The sequence below is a fragment of the Pseudochaenichthys georgianus genome, chromosome 10, assembly GCF_902827115.2.
Source record: "Pseudochaenichthys georgianus chromosome 10, fPseGeo1.2, whole genome shotgun sequence".
Classification (NCBI taxonomy): Eukaryota; Metazoa; Chordata; class Actinopteri; order Perciformes; family Channichthyidae; genus Pseudochaenichthys; species Pseudochaenichthys georgianus.
In genome coordinates, this window is record NC_047512.1 from 40,253,063 (window position 1) to 40,269,293 (window position 16,231).

Sequence of the window (16,231 nt, forward strand, 5' to 3'; positions counted from 1 at the left end):
CGAGGGTTAAGCCGATTCTCGAACAGCACTTGAAATGGGATGGAACCACGGCAGACTGTCCAAAACTGGATTTGAACGGGTCCACCGCGTCCCCAGAACTACACATGCTGGCTATTCTGTTTCGCAACATGTTCTCTATGGCACGTCTCTACTGGGAGTTGTAGTTTTAAAAGACGTTTTCGTATTTCCCATAATAAGAAGTTGCCAGTATTAAACTGTGTACATCCCTGGAGGTTTAGGGTACAGGAAACACTCACATTTAAAACATATAATTAATAAATGGGTGAAAATTGCTTGTGCCCATTATGGGCAGTATTAATATATATACCCACATGCCAGCTAAGGTCAGAAGAGCTTTATTTAACAGCTGGTCTTATGTGTGTGACCCCTGTGATAACATTACATTACATTAATTGATAAGCCTGAAACATGCACTTGTCAAGGTTCAGAGGCACATTTTGCAAATATGGCAGTAGCCATCGATCAGCTTAAGATAATATATACTTTATTGATCCCAAGTTGGAACATTTGCGTTACATCAGCATGTGTAACAGTTAAATATGCAGTTGTGTTTATTTGAAAATCATTTAGTATAATCACACAAATTCTGTGTTTTATATTCAACAATTCCTGACAAGGCCGGAGATGAAATATCTACATACATCTTATAAGAGTATAATACATTATGTATAATATCAGTTAAAATAAGTGCTTCAACATAGTTAACATTGCTGGAGGTATGCACAAATATTGATAGATGTCTTGTAATGCACTATTGAGGAACCTGCAACCCAAGTTTTTCATTCAGTGCAGAACTACACCACAGTTGTGTAGGCCTATATGATATGTCAATAAACCTTAGAAAATCTTGAAAGGGATGTGCAAAATAGTCATTACATACAGTCTTTAATTAACTATTAGTAGAGAATAACGAGTAATGAATATACTTTATAGGGATCGTATTAATATCTAATAATAAAAATAATTAAATTCAATAACATGCTTTAACCACCAGGTGTCCCTTGATATCAGCTGTGCACCTTTATGGTGTAAATACAGCCTATCTACCAATTGGATCAAATATAAAGTGAGCCGAATTAGTGTTGATACTGCAAGGAGACGTATTTTGTGAAAAGAAATGTAAGATGTTGTTTAATGGCTGATATATTTATGATCCACGTCACGTTTTCAGTTCCTCATGTTTGTCTTCTCATCAGGGCTCTATAAATACAGAACTACGGCAGATATGTAATATGTAATGCAGCCGAACTGTGTATTACAATGCCGTTATGTGATGACTTTCAAAGAGAAAAGCAAGCACACTCGGAATAAGGTATTATTATTATTTTTTTAAAAACGTTTTCGGTCTGTTTCCGGTATTTGTTAATGACGATGTGCTGTGAGATGTGAGACTGGAATTGCACAGGGGGAAAATAACGTAGGCTATCTTTAGATGCGGATTTTGTTAAACTAATATGTTTAGGCTGTGGACCAACACTATACATTGACGGGGAAGGGGGTAGCAATAAAGATAACACCATTAAACAGTTACACAACATAACAGAAATAATATCGATAGCACCGTCCCTAGCAACCACCTTGGTAACAATGAAAACGTCGCGATTTCCTGAAGTAATCTTCATAATAACTAGCAAACTAAAGATCATGTACATCCACTGCACACATAATCTGAAATAACAACTCATATTTCTCGCATCAAATGACATCAAAACGCATTTTAATGGCCACACTAACTTTAAAATAGGCATTTTCTACCGAGAATGAAACGAATTTCGGCCATGTTTTCTTTTTCTGCAGGGAGAAATTTGAAGATCATGTGACATAGACGCCAGCCATCGGAATGAATGGTGAAAAAACGGGGTTTGTCAAACAGAGCACATGGTGTAGTCCAAACGATAGCTGGGGATTCTGGGTAGTGTAGTGTCTTCTGCCATCCTTTACTCAGAAAAAATATTTGTTTCTCCGAATCGAAGGGGAAAAATACAAAAGCATTGCACACAATTTAAACCAATCAATGTTGTGTAATTAACAAGGATAATCTGGTGTTTTTTAGTCGATGAGTAGTGCAGATATCACTGTAAAATCAATCGACAGTAAGAGGAATACTTACTTCCGGGTGTACAATTCTCCGTTATCCAATGGGAATGGACGCTCACATTGCCTTTAAGGGCAGCCGGCATAAACGAATGCCGTGCTTCCATGAGCGTCAAATCCCGACGCAGATGGGAATACATTGCAATCAGTTGAAAGCTATTTGCGTCCCTTTATGACGCTGAAGGAGCCTAGGAGCGTCACAATTGGACGCCACGGACACTGACCAAACGTCGCTATTGGACGCTTAGGGAGTGAGAGTGTGTTGGACAGGACGACCAAGTAACCACCAGGTAACAAATACAATGAGTCGAGTGTATTGTTTAATCCCCTAAATCAGATGCCAAACTAAACTATACAGGGTTTGTACGGTCATTGAAAACCTGGAAAAGTCATGGAAATTCAAAATGCAAATTCCAGAGTGGCAGAGCGTGATGTGAACTGAAAAGTTGCAATATCATTTAAGGAATCGTTGAGCTAGCTAGCTAGCTAGCATTGTCACTATCTGCTAACGTTAGCTTTAGCCTTCGTTTTCTAATAATTTTTTTCATAGGCTATAAACAGAGACGTATAAGTATAGAGATTGTAGCCTACTAGAGTAAAAGTAGAAGTACTCAGATATTGTACTTTAGTAGAAGTACTCAGATCTTGTACTTGAGTAAAAGTAGAAGTACTCAGACCTTGTACTTGAGTAAAAGTAGAATTACTCAGATCTTGATCTAGATCTGCTATTTTCAAATGGCTGTATATAGGGCTGAAGTGATGAAATGTATGTGTTGTAATAATCTTAATCTAAATCTACAAAATAACTAGTAACTAAAGTTTTCAAATAATTGTAGTGGAGTAAAAGTAGAATATTTGCATCTGAGATGTAGTGGAGTAGAAGTAAATGTATTGAAAATGGGAAATACTCAAGTAAAGTAAAAATGCCTCAAAAAGTACAATATAAGTAGTAGTAACCTTATAGGTTTACATTAATGCTGCTGTTAAATGTTTCTAGGAGATGAACCCTTAAGTATCATGCACAGCAGAGCAGTCCATTGATTTAGCTAATTTGCATTTACCACTTGTAGAATAATGCCAAGAAGAAACAGGATACGAAAATAAAAACAAAGAGAGCTCCAGCAAGCAGCCCGGGGAAGCAGCTCTCTGCTCTCCTGGGTAAAGCAGCCTGAGCCTACCAGCAAAGAAGATGAGGACATGACAAGCATGGTTAGTTGGACCAACTATCAAAAAAAGGCACTCCAGTCTGCATTAGATGTCTCAGATGTGAAGGGGGTGGAGGTTAGAGAGCGAGAGAGGCAGACTAATAGAGAGATCCTGACCAGGTTGATCGATATCACATTATATCTTGCACGACAGGGACAACCATTTCGAGGCAGTGATGAGAGCGAGTCCAGTACCGACCGAGGTAACTTTCTTCAATTAGTGAATTTATTTGCCAAATATGACAGTGTGCTGAATATGCATACAGAGAAAGTTGCCCAAGTGAAAGGAACCAAGAGAAGGCCCCAGGTGTCAGCGTTGTCTAATAGGAGCCAAAATGACATTATTGCAGCGCTGGCTACTTACGTCAGGGGGGAGATACGAGCTGAATTGAAAGAGGCTGAAATCTACTCCATCCTCCTTGATGAAACCTGGGGGAAACCAGATGTTTCCCGCAAAGAACAAGTGTCCTTTGTGGTGCGATATTTCCATGAGATGGAAATCAAAGAGAGATTCATTGAGATGTGCACTGTTGATACAACTACAGGTCAGGAGCTGGAGAAAACTGTGCTCTCACTTCTCCAGAAGAATGGCCTAGAGCTGAACAATTTGTATGGCCAAGGCTACGATGGAGCAGCCAACATGAGTGGCATGTATAAAGGTCTTCAAGCCAGAATACGCGCACACAATGAGAAAGCCCTCTATGTGCACGGCAAAGCACACTGCCTAAATCTGGTCCTGGTGGAAGCTTCAAAGTCCAACAAGCATTTTATCACATTCTTCAACAGTGTGGAGAAATTATATGCTTTTTGCAATGGCTCCCCAAAGCGCTGCCTTGGTGAAATGCCAGCAGTCTCTGTATCCTGGACAGCGTGTTCTGGAGCTCCAGCAGCTGTCGGATACCCGATGGGCATGCAGGGAGGCAGCACTGAAGACCCTTCAGAGAAATCTGAATGCTGTTTTGAAGCTCCTTGATGACATAATTGACATCGATCCACCTGACCTGGCCCGAGGTGATGCTCAGATGTACAGACATGCGATCAACTTCCTATTCCTTCTCTGCCTGGAAATTGCCACGCCAGTGTTCAAAGTCACTGCTGTGGCATCAGATTCTCTGCAGGAAGAAGGCTTGGACCACTCCACTGTGATTGAAGGTGTGCTTTGCACATTGCAAACCATGAGATCTGAGGAGAGGTTTGGGGAAATATTTAAATGTGCATCAGAGAAGGCAGAGAGCCTCGACATTGAAGTACCGACTGAAGTGCCTGGTCAGAGGAAACGGAAAGTGCCAATGCGTTTGCAACACGGCCCAACAGTGTCTCAAGTAGGTGCTCAGTTTGAGTCTGTGGAGGCATACTTCAGGAGTACTGTGTACTACTCCTTTCTGGATAGTATGACTGAGGAGCTTAATAGGAGATTCAAGGGGAACAAACCTGGAAGTGGAAGTCCCACTGACAAAATCATCCAGTCCTTCCACCCCTTAACAGTACATGCCAAGTGGGTAAGCAACCCAGACGCAGAAGCAAAGGTTGCTGTCCACATCTTCTGTGATTTTTATGGAGAAGACGAGGACCAGCTGCAGGCAGAACTGAAGGTCTTCCACTCCAGCTTTCCTTCAGAAAACCTCAAATAAATCTTTGCCATACTGAGGGAAAACAGGGGCCAGCTCATCTTTCCAGCCTTTGTGAAGATGATACAAATCTATGCAACACTGCCAGTGACAACAGCTTCTGTGGAGAGAACATTTTCGAAGTTGAAAATGATCAAGAACCAACTGAGAAGTCTGTGTGGACAAGAACGGCTCTCTGACCTTCTCCTGATTGCCATAGAGTGAGGTCATCAGAATATTCAAAGACATGGCACCAAGGAGGATGCTCCTTTAAAGTAGGAGAAAGACAATGATAATAAGACTACAATGGAGACTCCTTTATTCTTTGAAAAATATTCACATTCATCCAAAGTATTATTCACTTTAGTTTATTAGCTTTATTTTATTTCTAAGTTAAATAGACTGATTAAGGAATTTTCTGTTGATGCCACAAGCTTTTGTTATGTAAAATCCCTGTGATCTCTGGTGAGTTAGCCCAGTGGTTCTCAACCTTTTCAGGTCACGACCCCCCAAAATAATCATATTTGAACTGGGGGCCCCCCGTCCTGATTCCACAGATAATTAGTGAAAATAGATGGCTTTCTTATATTATTTGACAATTTGGCCAATGTTTGACCAGTTTTTATAGTAGTTTGTTGATTACTTTTGATGCAGTAATGCCATTTTTTCATTTCATTTTATTTATTTCTGAGGTATTAAAAATGTCTTAAAAGTCACTTGTTAATAACGTATTTAGTCAATTAATCAATGCTCACTCAAGTCATTATTTAGTCAGTTATTTATTTCATAGACACTAAAGCATGCATGTACAATGTGGCACTGCAATCTTTGTTTGTTCTGTTGTTGCTTATTTAAATTGTTACAATAATTTACCTGAAACCAACCTGTTGAATATTATAAACATCTGCATCAGACAGCATATGGTTATTGAAATAAATATATATGCAATTACGACATACAAGATGTGCCTTTAATAAATTAAGGCAGCCGGCGGTTCCACCAGGGGCGTCAATCCCGGGGGGGGGGGGGGGGGTTCGTCGTCCCTTAGCTTCAGATTGGACCCCCCTAAGTAATTTAGAATAATAAAAATAAATGTTAAAATAATAAAATGTTTGATAATAAATCAGTAAATTCAGGCCAAAATAAGAAATAATTTACATAACCCTAACACCGAAATAAAGTAACCAAAAACCGAAAAGATGCTGATCTGCCATTATCCGGCAGATTTTTGCACACAATTTCGGAGCCCACAATTTCGGAGCGCACAATTTCGGCGCGACCGCCACGACGACTCAGAAGGTGCCCTTTTTTTTCTCTTGAGCACTTGCCCCTATAAATGTCTGTGCACGCCACTGACTGAGTGGACTCATTCATGTTCATCCTGCCCACTGGGAGCACAGAACCAGTGTGTCTCATTTAGAGACCGTGGCGCTCATTAAAAGTGCCAAAACGCCACTATGAGACAAAACACAAAGTGTTTGACCAAACATTCCCTCTCAAGTCAGAACTGAGGTCACAAAAAATAAGCAGTCTCAGAGCCCAATATGATCAGTCCACCAGGATCAAAATTAAAACTGAATATCGTTCCATGAGCGCATGTGTGTATGAGAATGGCCCTGACACAATTTCAGCCCAGATTTAAACTGCTGGCAGGACAAGCTCCAGCTCAATTCTCACACTGAATTAAAAAAAAAAGTGAGTGAGGGACTGCAATATAAGAGGGAAAGAAAGAGAAACTTTAAAACTGTTCAATTGTTATGATGTGTAAAGACTGATATTGTTCTATAATCGGCTTAAACTGTTATGTCATGATGTGAAACGGTTAACTCAAGCTGCTGCTACACTTTATTTTATTTATCTAAAATTAAGCACTTTTAAGATGCACATATTTTCAAAAGCTATTTTATTTATTTTCTCCTATTTTATTTTTAAATGCAGCCAGAGAGGAACATTACACATATCCCTGTATAGTTCAATGTTAATTGATAATAAATATTGTTGTTTATGAATTGTACATTCTTTATTTGATTGGCAGTCAGTTGTTGATTACATGCAGACGTTGATAAAGCTACAGGCTACTTCAATATCTATCACACTAATTCATAAAGCAAGTTAGACATTTTGATGTTCCGGACCTTTGCATGGAGAGATGTTCTCTAACTGGACCTTGTTGAATACCCCTGCTATAGGTTAAGCTACCCAGCAGTATATTAAGTAACAAAAATTAGCCCTATCTTTACCAGCTGCAACATCAAAGCGTGTACACATTAATGCATCACTACTTATAATCCATTAATATAATATAAATGATTCTGAAATGGGCCATTCTTTATAATGAGTACTTTTACCTAAGTAAGATTTTGAATGCAGGACTTTTACTTGTAACAGAGTATTTTTACACTGTAGTATTGCTACTTTTACTCAAGTGAAATACCGGAATACTTATTCCACCACTGTTGTCTAATAAGGTTACATTTGAGGATGAGTAACGTTAGATAATTCTCTCACATCCCAAAACTTTGATCACATTATTTCTCCTCTACTCATATACTGTGTGTGTGTGTGTGTGTGTGTGTGTGTGTGTGTGTGTGTGTGTGTGTGTGTGTGTGTGTGTGTGTGTGTGTGTGTGTGTGTGTGTGTGTGTGTGTGTGTGTGTGGTGTGTGTGTGTGTGTGTGTGTGTGTGTGTGTGTGGTGTGTGTGTGTGTGTGTGTGTGTGTGTGTGTGTGTGTATAAACATACATATACGGACGAAACAATAACAAATTGTGAAATCACTTACGAGCAAGACCCCCTTGGCTTTCATCTTGTCGATATCTCAGACCGTCGGGGTTCTGGGCTTCTCAAAGACGCAGACTGTCGGGGTTCTGGGCTTCTCAAAGACGCAGACTGTCGGGGTTCTGGGCTTCTCAAAGACGCAGACTGTCGGGGTTCTGGGCTTCTCAAAGACGCAGACTGTCGGGGTTCTGGGCTTCTCCAAGACCCAGACTGTCGGGGTTCTGGGCTTCTCCAAGACCCAGACTGTCGGGGTTCTGGGCTTCTCAAAGACCGTCGGGGTTCTGGGCTTCTCAAAGACCGTCGGGGATCTGGGCTTCTCGCAGACTGTCGGGGTTCTGGGCTTCTCAAAGACTGTCGGGGTTCTGGGGTTCTCGCAGACTGTCTGGGTTCTGGGCTTCTCAAAGACCCAGACTGTCGGGGTTCTGGGGATCTGGGCTTCTCGCAGACTGTCGGGGATCTGCGCTTGTCATCTGCTTGTGAGGTTTTGTGCTCATAACCAGTTTCTTTAATGCAGACTGTATATCAAAGCCTGGCTCATTTATGTTTGGGGCTGGTGGCAATGTCCTTTTTTGTTAGACAGTAACTTCATCATCACTGTCACTCTCAAATCGAATGTTCGGAAACACACACAGGAAATTACCCCCGATGGAGCAAGGACTGGTGTCGACGGGACCCCAAACAGGATAGGACAAGGTGTTGGCGGGAACCCTGCTGGAACAGGTATTGGCGGGACCACCAACAGGAGAGGACAGGGAGTTGGCAGGTGTCTGCGGGATAGTCACCGGTGTTTCCGGGACAGGTGTTCTCGACAAAACAAGGGCTGGTGTCGGCAGGACCCTCGGTGTAGCACGTGTCGACGGGACCTCCAACAGTACAGGACATGATGTCGGCAGAAACCCGGGTGGAGCAGGTGTCGGCGGAGCCCCCAACAGGACAGGATATGGTGTTGGCAGGAAACCCGGCGGGGCAGGTGTCGACGGGACCCCCAAAAGGACAGGATATGGTGTTGGCAGGAAACCCAGCGGAGCAGGTGTCGGCGGTACCCCCAACAAGATAGGACATTGTGTTGGCAAGAAATCCGGCGGAGCAGGTGTCGGCAGAACCCCCAACAGGACAGGATAGGGTGTTGGCAGGAAACCCGGAGGAGCAGGTGTTGGCGGGACCCCCAACAGGACAGGATATGGTGTTTGCAGGAAACCCAGCAGAGCAGGTGTCGGCGGGACCCCCAACAGGATAGGACATGGTGTTGGCAGGAAATCCGGTGGAACCCCCAACGAAACAGGACATGGAGTTGACAGGACCCTCAGCGGAACCCCCAACGACACAGGACATGGAGTTGGCAGGACCCTCAGGGGAACCCCCAACAACACAGGACATAGAGTTGGGATTAGTGAAGGGTAGGGATGGGTATCGCTAGGATTTAATCGATACCGATACTGCTTATCGGTATTTTTCGATACTTTTCAATAATTCGGTGCTCAAAATTATAGACATGAATACAAGATTTGAAGATTAAACAGTCATTTTATTGTAATTTTCTTGCAGAAATAACTGTATAACTTATACATTAGCTTCTCAGAAGCAGACACAAATAAATAAAATAACTTAAAGGGGCCTGGCTCGCCCTATCATGCCTTTTGGGGTTTTCCCTCAGACAGAGGATGAAAAGGGGCATTTTTTTTAACATTTGTAAATCAGTTACATCTTTATCCAGACATTTCAAACTGACAACCTAGGTCGACAAGAGATCCTGAAAACATTGTCCTACAGTGACATTATGCAAAACTGTGATATGAAGAAATTGGTAAAAAGGCTAAGATGGCAAAAAGATAAGATTAAGATGGACTTTTATTAATCCCTCGTGGGGAAATTAAAGGCGAGTACGTATATTATTCTGGATTGTACTTTTAAATCATCACAAAATAAATGATTTGCTGAACTGAAACACGTCAAAATGTGTCCGAAGGTTTAAACATAGAACAAAGTATTTGAGCTTAAAATATGTCAATTCCTAGTAAACGACCAACAATGGCTGAACCATACATTGAAATGCAGTTTTCCAATTCACAATGACTTCTGTAAGTTTAACTGGTTTATAAAGCATTCAATGAAAGGCCAAATTATTATAGGTGTAGGAGCTCACATGAATACACTGTCTGTTAATAAACTAAAAAAAGACAAGGCAATGTGACTGCAAGACTTCACTCAGGTAAACAAAACATATTACCCGTGCACAACAGCTAACCTGCCTGCGAGCCTTCGCGCAGGTCACATTTACACACGGCGCAACTGAAGCCCGTGAAAACGGCATCTATAGTTGCCGACAGTTTAGTATTTTTAAAATACCGTTACATTTCTCCCGCAAATCGTATCAGGTTGCACTGAGGAGGACGTTGTTAGCGTGCTACTGCTAGCACTAGCAGTATCGCTAGCAGCCACATTTTGTATAGGCAGTCAAATACACTGCACCGTCTTAGATTCAATGAGTGTCACGTTTCCAAATGCTTCATTAAGTTGCTTGTGTTACCCCCTTTACAAGCAACTAATTGAGTACATAGATTGCACCTTGCACTATCGCCACTACATAGTGCACCCAGACCTTCGATCGCTTCGCTCTGTCCGCCATGCCTGCGGGAGTCTCACAACACAAATAAGAGCGCTATTGAGAGAGATGACGAGTGGCATTTACAGTGGCCAATCAAAGGGGTCTCAAACCGGATACATCACACAGGATGATGGTTCCCAACCAACCAGAATGGTTTAAAGTTAAACTAAGGAAGTAGACATAACATATACCTATAGCTGCACTGTTTGTCCAGCGGCTTAACGGTATACCGATACCGTCAAATCAGGTGCCGGTATTGACTTGGTACCAGTTCTCGATACCCATACCTAGAGAAGGGACATGAGAGGAGACTTGAAAATGGACTTGAGAGGATTTGAGAGGGGATTCGAGAGGGGACTCGAGAGGGGACTCGAGAAGAGATTCGAGAGGGGACTCGAGAAGAGATTCGAGAGGGGACTCGAGAGGGAACTCGAGAAGAGAATTGAGAGGGGACTCGAGAAGGAACTTGGAAAGGAACTTGAGAGGGGACTTGGAAAGGAACTCGAGAGGGGACTCGAGAAGGGACTCGAGAAGGGACTCGAGAGGGGACTCGAGAAGATACTCGAGAAGGAACTTGGAAAGGAACTTGAGAGGGGACTCGAGAAGGGACTTGGAAAGGAACTCGAAAGGGGACTCGAGAAGGGACTTGGAAAGGAACTCGAGAGGGGACTGAGGGAACTTGAGGAGGGACTCGAGAAGGGACTCGAGAGGGGACTTGAGAAGGAACTTGAGTCTGCGACACTCTCGAGTTGGTGGGACCCCCGATGAAGAAGGGATTTGAGTCGGCGGGACCTCCGACGGTGAAGGAGCTTGAGTTGGCCGGTATGCCGACAGGACATGGGAGGTTGGCATCGGCCGGTACGCCGACAGGACACGGGGAGCTGGCGTTGGCCGGAGAGCCAGTACTGGAGTCTGGAAACTAGAGTCGGGACCATGGCTGCTGGGGCCGGTACTGGAGCCGGAACCATGGCTGCTGGGACCGGAACTGGAGCTGGGACCATAGCTGTGTGGGCTGGTACTGGAACCATGGCTGTGTGGGCCGGTACTGGAGCACGGGCTGGAATCCAGGTCTTTTGGAGGGTCCGTGGACCTCCAAACGCCAGGCGGGATCCCAAGAAAGGGTCAGAGAATGGAGACTGGTACTCAGGGCTGCGCGAAAAAAACTCTGAGCCATTCAGGCAACGAGCTCCTCAACCATGGCATGTTGGCCACCTCCATTTGTGCTTTTTTGAGGACAGGCTCTTTGTCCCTTCTAGACAAGGTTCTACTCCACTCAGCATGATGACACCGAAGAGTGTAATCTAGATCGAACAGATCCAAGTCAAAATAATAAAAATCCGCTGGGTCCATAGTTGGTCGGTTTATTCTGTTAAAGGGATAGTGGAAATCCGCGAATTTTGGGTTTAACTTATGTATTTTTATTAAAAATAAGCATAATAAACCATTTTTTTTTGTTTCATTTTATTTTCAATTTTACTGCTCCCGACCACGCCCTCTCAATGAAACGAAATACTTCTTCGGGTGATGACGAAAACAAAGGACGGGCACAAACCATGGCGGACATTCAATAGAATTTTCATGTGAATAGCCGACATTTATTATGGTGAATAGATGTGTTTTGTATGGCTGTAGTGCGACAGCAAATGCAGAGAATGGCGTTTCGATGCATGCGTTTCCAAGAAACCCAGCCATTCGTCGTCAGTGGGTGAAATGTGTTCCGATAACACGGGCAAACTTCACGGAGCCGAAGCTGACGAGTACTTCGGCAGTCGTGTGCTCCCGTCATTTTACTGACGATTGTTTCGAGATTCCTCTGTCTCTAGCTCAAATTGAAAGTGGAATACATAAGAAGTGAGTATTTTATTATGTTTTCTAGCTGATTTAATGCATCATTAGCCTGTACCATTGTGTATTGTGTACAACGCCATTTATTGCCTGTCGATTAGGCGACCGGGGGCCTCGTCATCCGATAATCCGGTACACAGTGTTGAATGTGTACACTACAGTCATCATATAGACATGATAGACTAACAGTACTGTGAGTACAGCCTACACTTGACAGGCAGCCTGGCTAGCCTAGGATTAGGAACCTACTACGTCAAAAGACCGATTGGCTCTAGCTGTATATCATGCTAGTATACAATTCATTTCAATGTATTCATGTAATTAATGCCCATAAGGCTGTTACATATACAATAATAAATGTGACAAGATAATGTATGTGAACCTGACCCTGGTATGTTATGAAATGTACCCTACATGCAGTCATCCTCAGGCATAGCCATAGGCCTACAGTACATGCATGCCAACTTTTGCAATATATAATGGCGCGTTTCCACTGCAGCGGGTAGCTCGCTTTAAGCGTGCCGAGCCGTGCGGGGCCCGTTTTTGGTTGCGTTTCCACTTGGCCTAGTTTTGGCCCGTGGCTACTTTTTCACCTTTTTTCTGGCCCGACTAAATCGTGGTTCTAGGGCCAGGAACAACCAGGCTGAGTCGGGCTGAGTATGCTAAACTAGAGAGAGAATCGCTGGCCAGGGGGCTACAACTACAACAAGATGAACATATTTGACCGTGATTTAATTATAATACACGTTTCAAAATGATGCCGAAGTAACAACATACTGATACCGGTTAGTAAAAACCATGAATTAATGCTTTGACAAGTCTGCAGACAGACGGCAGGCGAAAAACCCTTTTAAAATGCGTGTTTTCTAAATGTAGCTTGGCTAAGCTAACGTTATATATGCTCTGACCGTCCACACTCACAACAACGGCCTATACAGACATAAATAAACCAGCGACTGTATTCGCCATGACACAGGAAGTCTGTGGTTTGTACTTGTTTAACTTTTGTCTAGTTTCTGAACAGATATGAGGAGCTGTGAGCTCTGAGTGCTAAGAGCTAACGGCTATGTTGTTTTTCTGGGGCTCTCATTGAAGATGACGTCACGGCTCCGCCTACACTGCGTTACTATAGTAACTACCCAGCATTATAACGCCTAGAGCAGTGACCACCAACTGGCGGCCCGCGGGCCACATCCGGCCCGCCAGACATTCTCATCCGGCCCGCACGACGGGGGTGACTGTGGCGTTGGCGGAGTGGTTACTGCATTCGCCCCCCACCCATTTCTTTGTTTACAACGTCTCGTGAGTAAGGTGCAGTACCGGAGTCCAACAGAGAGGCAGCAACTGCGGGACAGTAGACTGCGTACTGCGAAACCTTCCCTCCCCTGAAGAAGAAGTGATCCTTCGTTGTGAAGAGTCTGGTTAATGCGCTCCGCACAACAGCAGTAGCCCCGCTGCGACAGAGTCCAACAGAGAGGCTGGAGCTGCGGGACAGTAGCCAAGAAGCAGGGTTGGGTTGTAACGGAAAACATAACGGCGTTACGTAATCAGAATACAAAAATCAAGTAGGCTAACTGTATTCAGCTGGCGTTACATTTGAAAAACGAGTAATCTGATTACAGTTACTTTCGTAAACCTGAAGTGAATACATTTTGGAATACTTATTGGAATTATTGGTGGAAAAGTTTCCTCACAAAATGTAATATTCATTACCGGCAGAACTGTGTGCACACTGCACAGCGCTGCAGCATGTCTGTGAGCGAGAGAGAGATGCAGCGTGTCTGTGAGGCCCCGCCCCCGCACGCAGATGAGAGAGAGATCTCTTTTAAAATATATTGAAAGTTAGAAACGGAGATGGTTAGATAAAATGTGCAAGATAACGTTTATGTAGCATTTCTTTATTGTCGAAATGATGACATTTCATAACGGGATGAAATCAAAGTGAATGGCCTGCTGCTGCTGAATGCATGGGGCAAGTGAAAAAGTTTTAAAAGTTATTACATCGTTTCAGATAATAAATAATAATGATAATTCATTCTATTTAGGGGCGCCTTTCAAAGCACCCAAGGACACCTTACAATTCATAACATATTCCAAGGAAAGTATAGCTTTTTATTTAATTTGAATTTGATAACTTTTGAATACACCCCCCAAAATTAAAACAGTTTACCCCCTTTTCTATATGAAATGTCCATGTTCACACAGTCTATAGCTTAGAGTTTGCGTGTCTGGAACACGTGGCTGAATTTTCTTTATGAATATAGTGGTTGGAATTTCCTCAAATTACAGGAAAAATGATGTCTCCCAAATAAAATATTATATTTTATTTTATATATATATTATTATAAATTATTATATCTCCTCCGTCTCCCTCTGATGGATTAGCCCATACCTACTAATAAATCACGTTTACGTTTCAGGCAGACCAAAAAAACTTGTCCACACAAGGGCCAAGTCGATCCAATGCGAGTTGGTGCCATTGCCACCACTCACTCTACTCAGACCGTTTTGGGAAAGTACCGTCAAGGAGCACATTGTAGCAGAGGAAACTGAGTTTCCAATGGTCATGGAAGAAGAGAGTGACTGTGACAGCAGTGATGACAGTGACATGACTGGTGAGCCCGACTCCGTTGATCCCGAATGGTTTCCACCAGAAGACATTGAAGAAGAGGACGACTACATGTGAGTTGAGTGTGGACCAATGCGCATACCCTATCGGCAGAATACAGTTCACCCTCATTGCGAGATATGCCCGAAAGGCTGGCGACTGGTTACTCCCTCACTGACTGGTCACTCCCTAGCCTCCCTGTCAGCATTTCATGGAGAATTGGGTGGGCCGATGGGGGGGGTAAAATCTATAAATTGCCATAGGCCTCGACTGTGTCTGCCTATCTTCTCTTAATTTTTTTTGTAATTTCAAGAATGATTAATGATGTAGGTCTATGGGACCTACATACATGATGGACAATACATAGTGCAGGGGTCCCATGCGCGGGTTGGCTGCGGAATGCACAGAAATTCAATTCCCTGCATCAAATGTGCATTATTACATTCTTCAGCAATTTCAGAAACAAGGCCAACAATATTATTTTTAATGTAGGCCTATACAGTACAGTACTCACTCAAGTACTACTTGAGTTTTCTGAAAGGTATGAATCTGTTTTATTTAGTCTTTCACAAATGAATGGCAGTCTGAATTTGTTATTCTGACCTCGGAGTTAAATTGGTTAACTCTTCTTTTTTAAATGTATTTCTATTCCACTTTCAGGGAAGAACTTTTACCAGGTGCATCACCACAACACCAGAAGTATGTTGTCGATGAGGAGAGGTTGCTGAACCTCTTCACAATATGTAGAGTTTGCTGTGTGCGAGGAGCAACAAAATTCATCTCTGCAAAAAGTGGAACCATGATAACCGTGGAGCAGTACTGCAGATTCTGCGATACCACCAGCAGCTGGACCAGTCAACCAAAAGAGGGCTTGATCGCGGAGGGAAATATTTCTCTATCTTGTGCTATTTTATATGCTGGTGCAGTGCCACACAAAGTTATCCGTGTGCTTAATTTCTGGGGAGTCCAGACGTACTCAAAAGAAACGTACTTCTACCACCAGAAGCAGTACCTCCATGGTGCTGTAAGACGAGTTTGGGAGAAGCAGCATAGCGTGAATCTCTCACAACTGCATAAGCATTCCTCGTTTGCCGGAGATACGACTCCATGGGTCACAGTGCCAAATATGGCAGTTACAGCCTACAAGACACGCGTAGGAACAAACTGATTTGTACAGAGTTAATTCAGGTAAATCATATCTTTGGCTGCATGTAATTGAAGTGTTTGTTACACTTATCATGCTTATGATTTATATCTAGTGAATTCAAATTATAATAATGACAATTGGGAGTGAATCAAAAACCCCTCGCCACATCTGGTACACTGCTAAAAAAATTATCATTCAAGCTCCGCCTAAAGCCAGGCTTATTATATTTGTTGGTTTACAGATTGTTTCAGCAAAAACAAAGAACAGGTGGTCGAAATAAAAATATAAATATATTCCTAGTTTGATTGAGATTGATTTTTTTA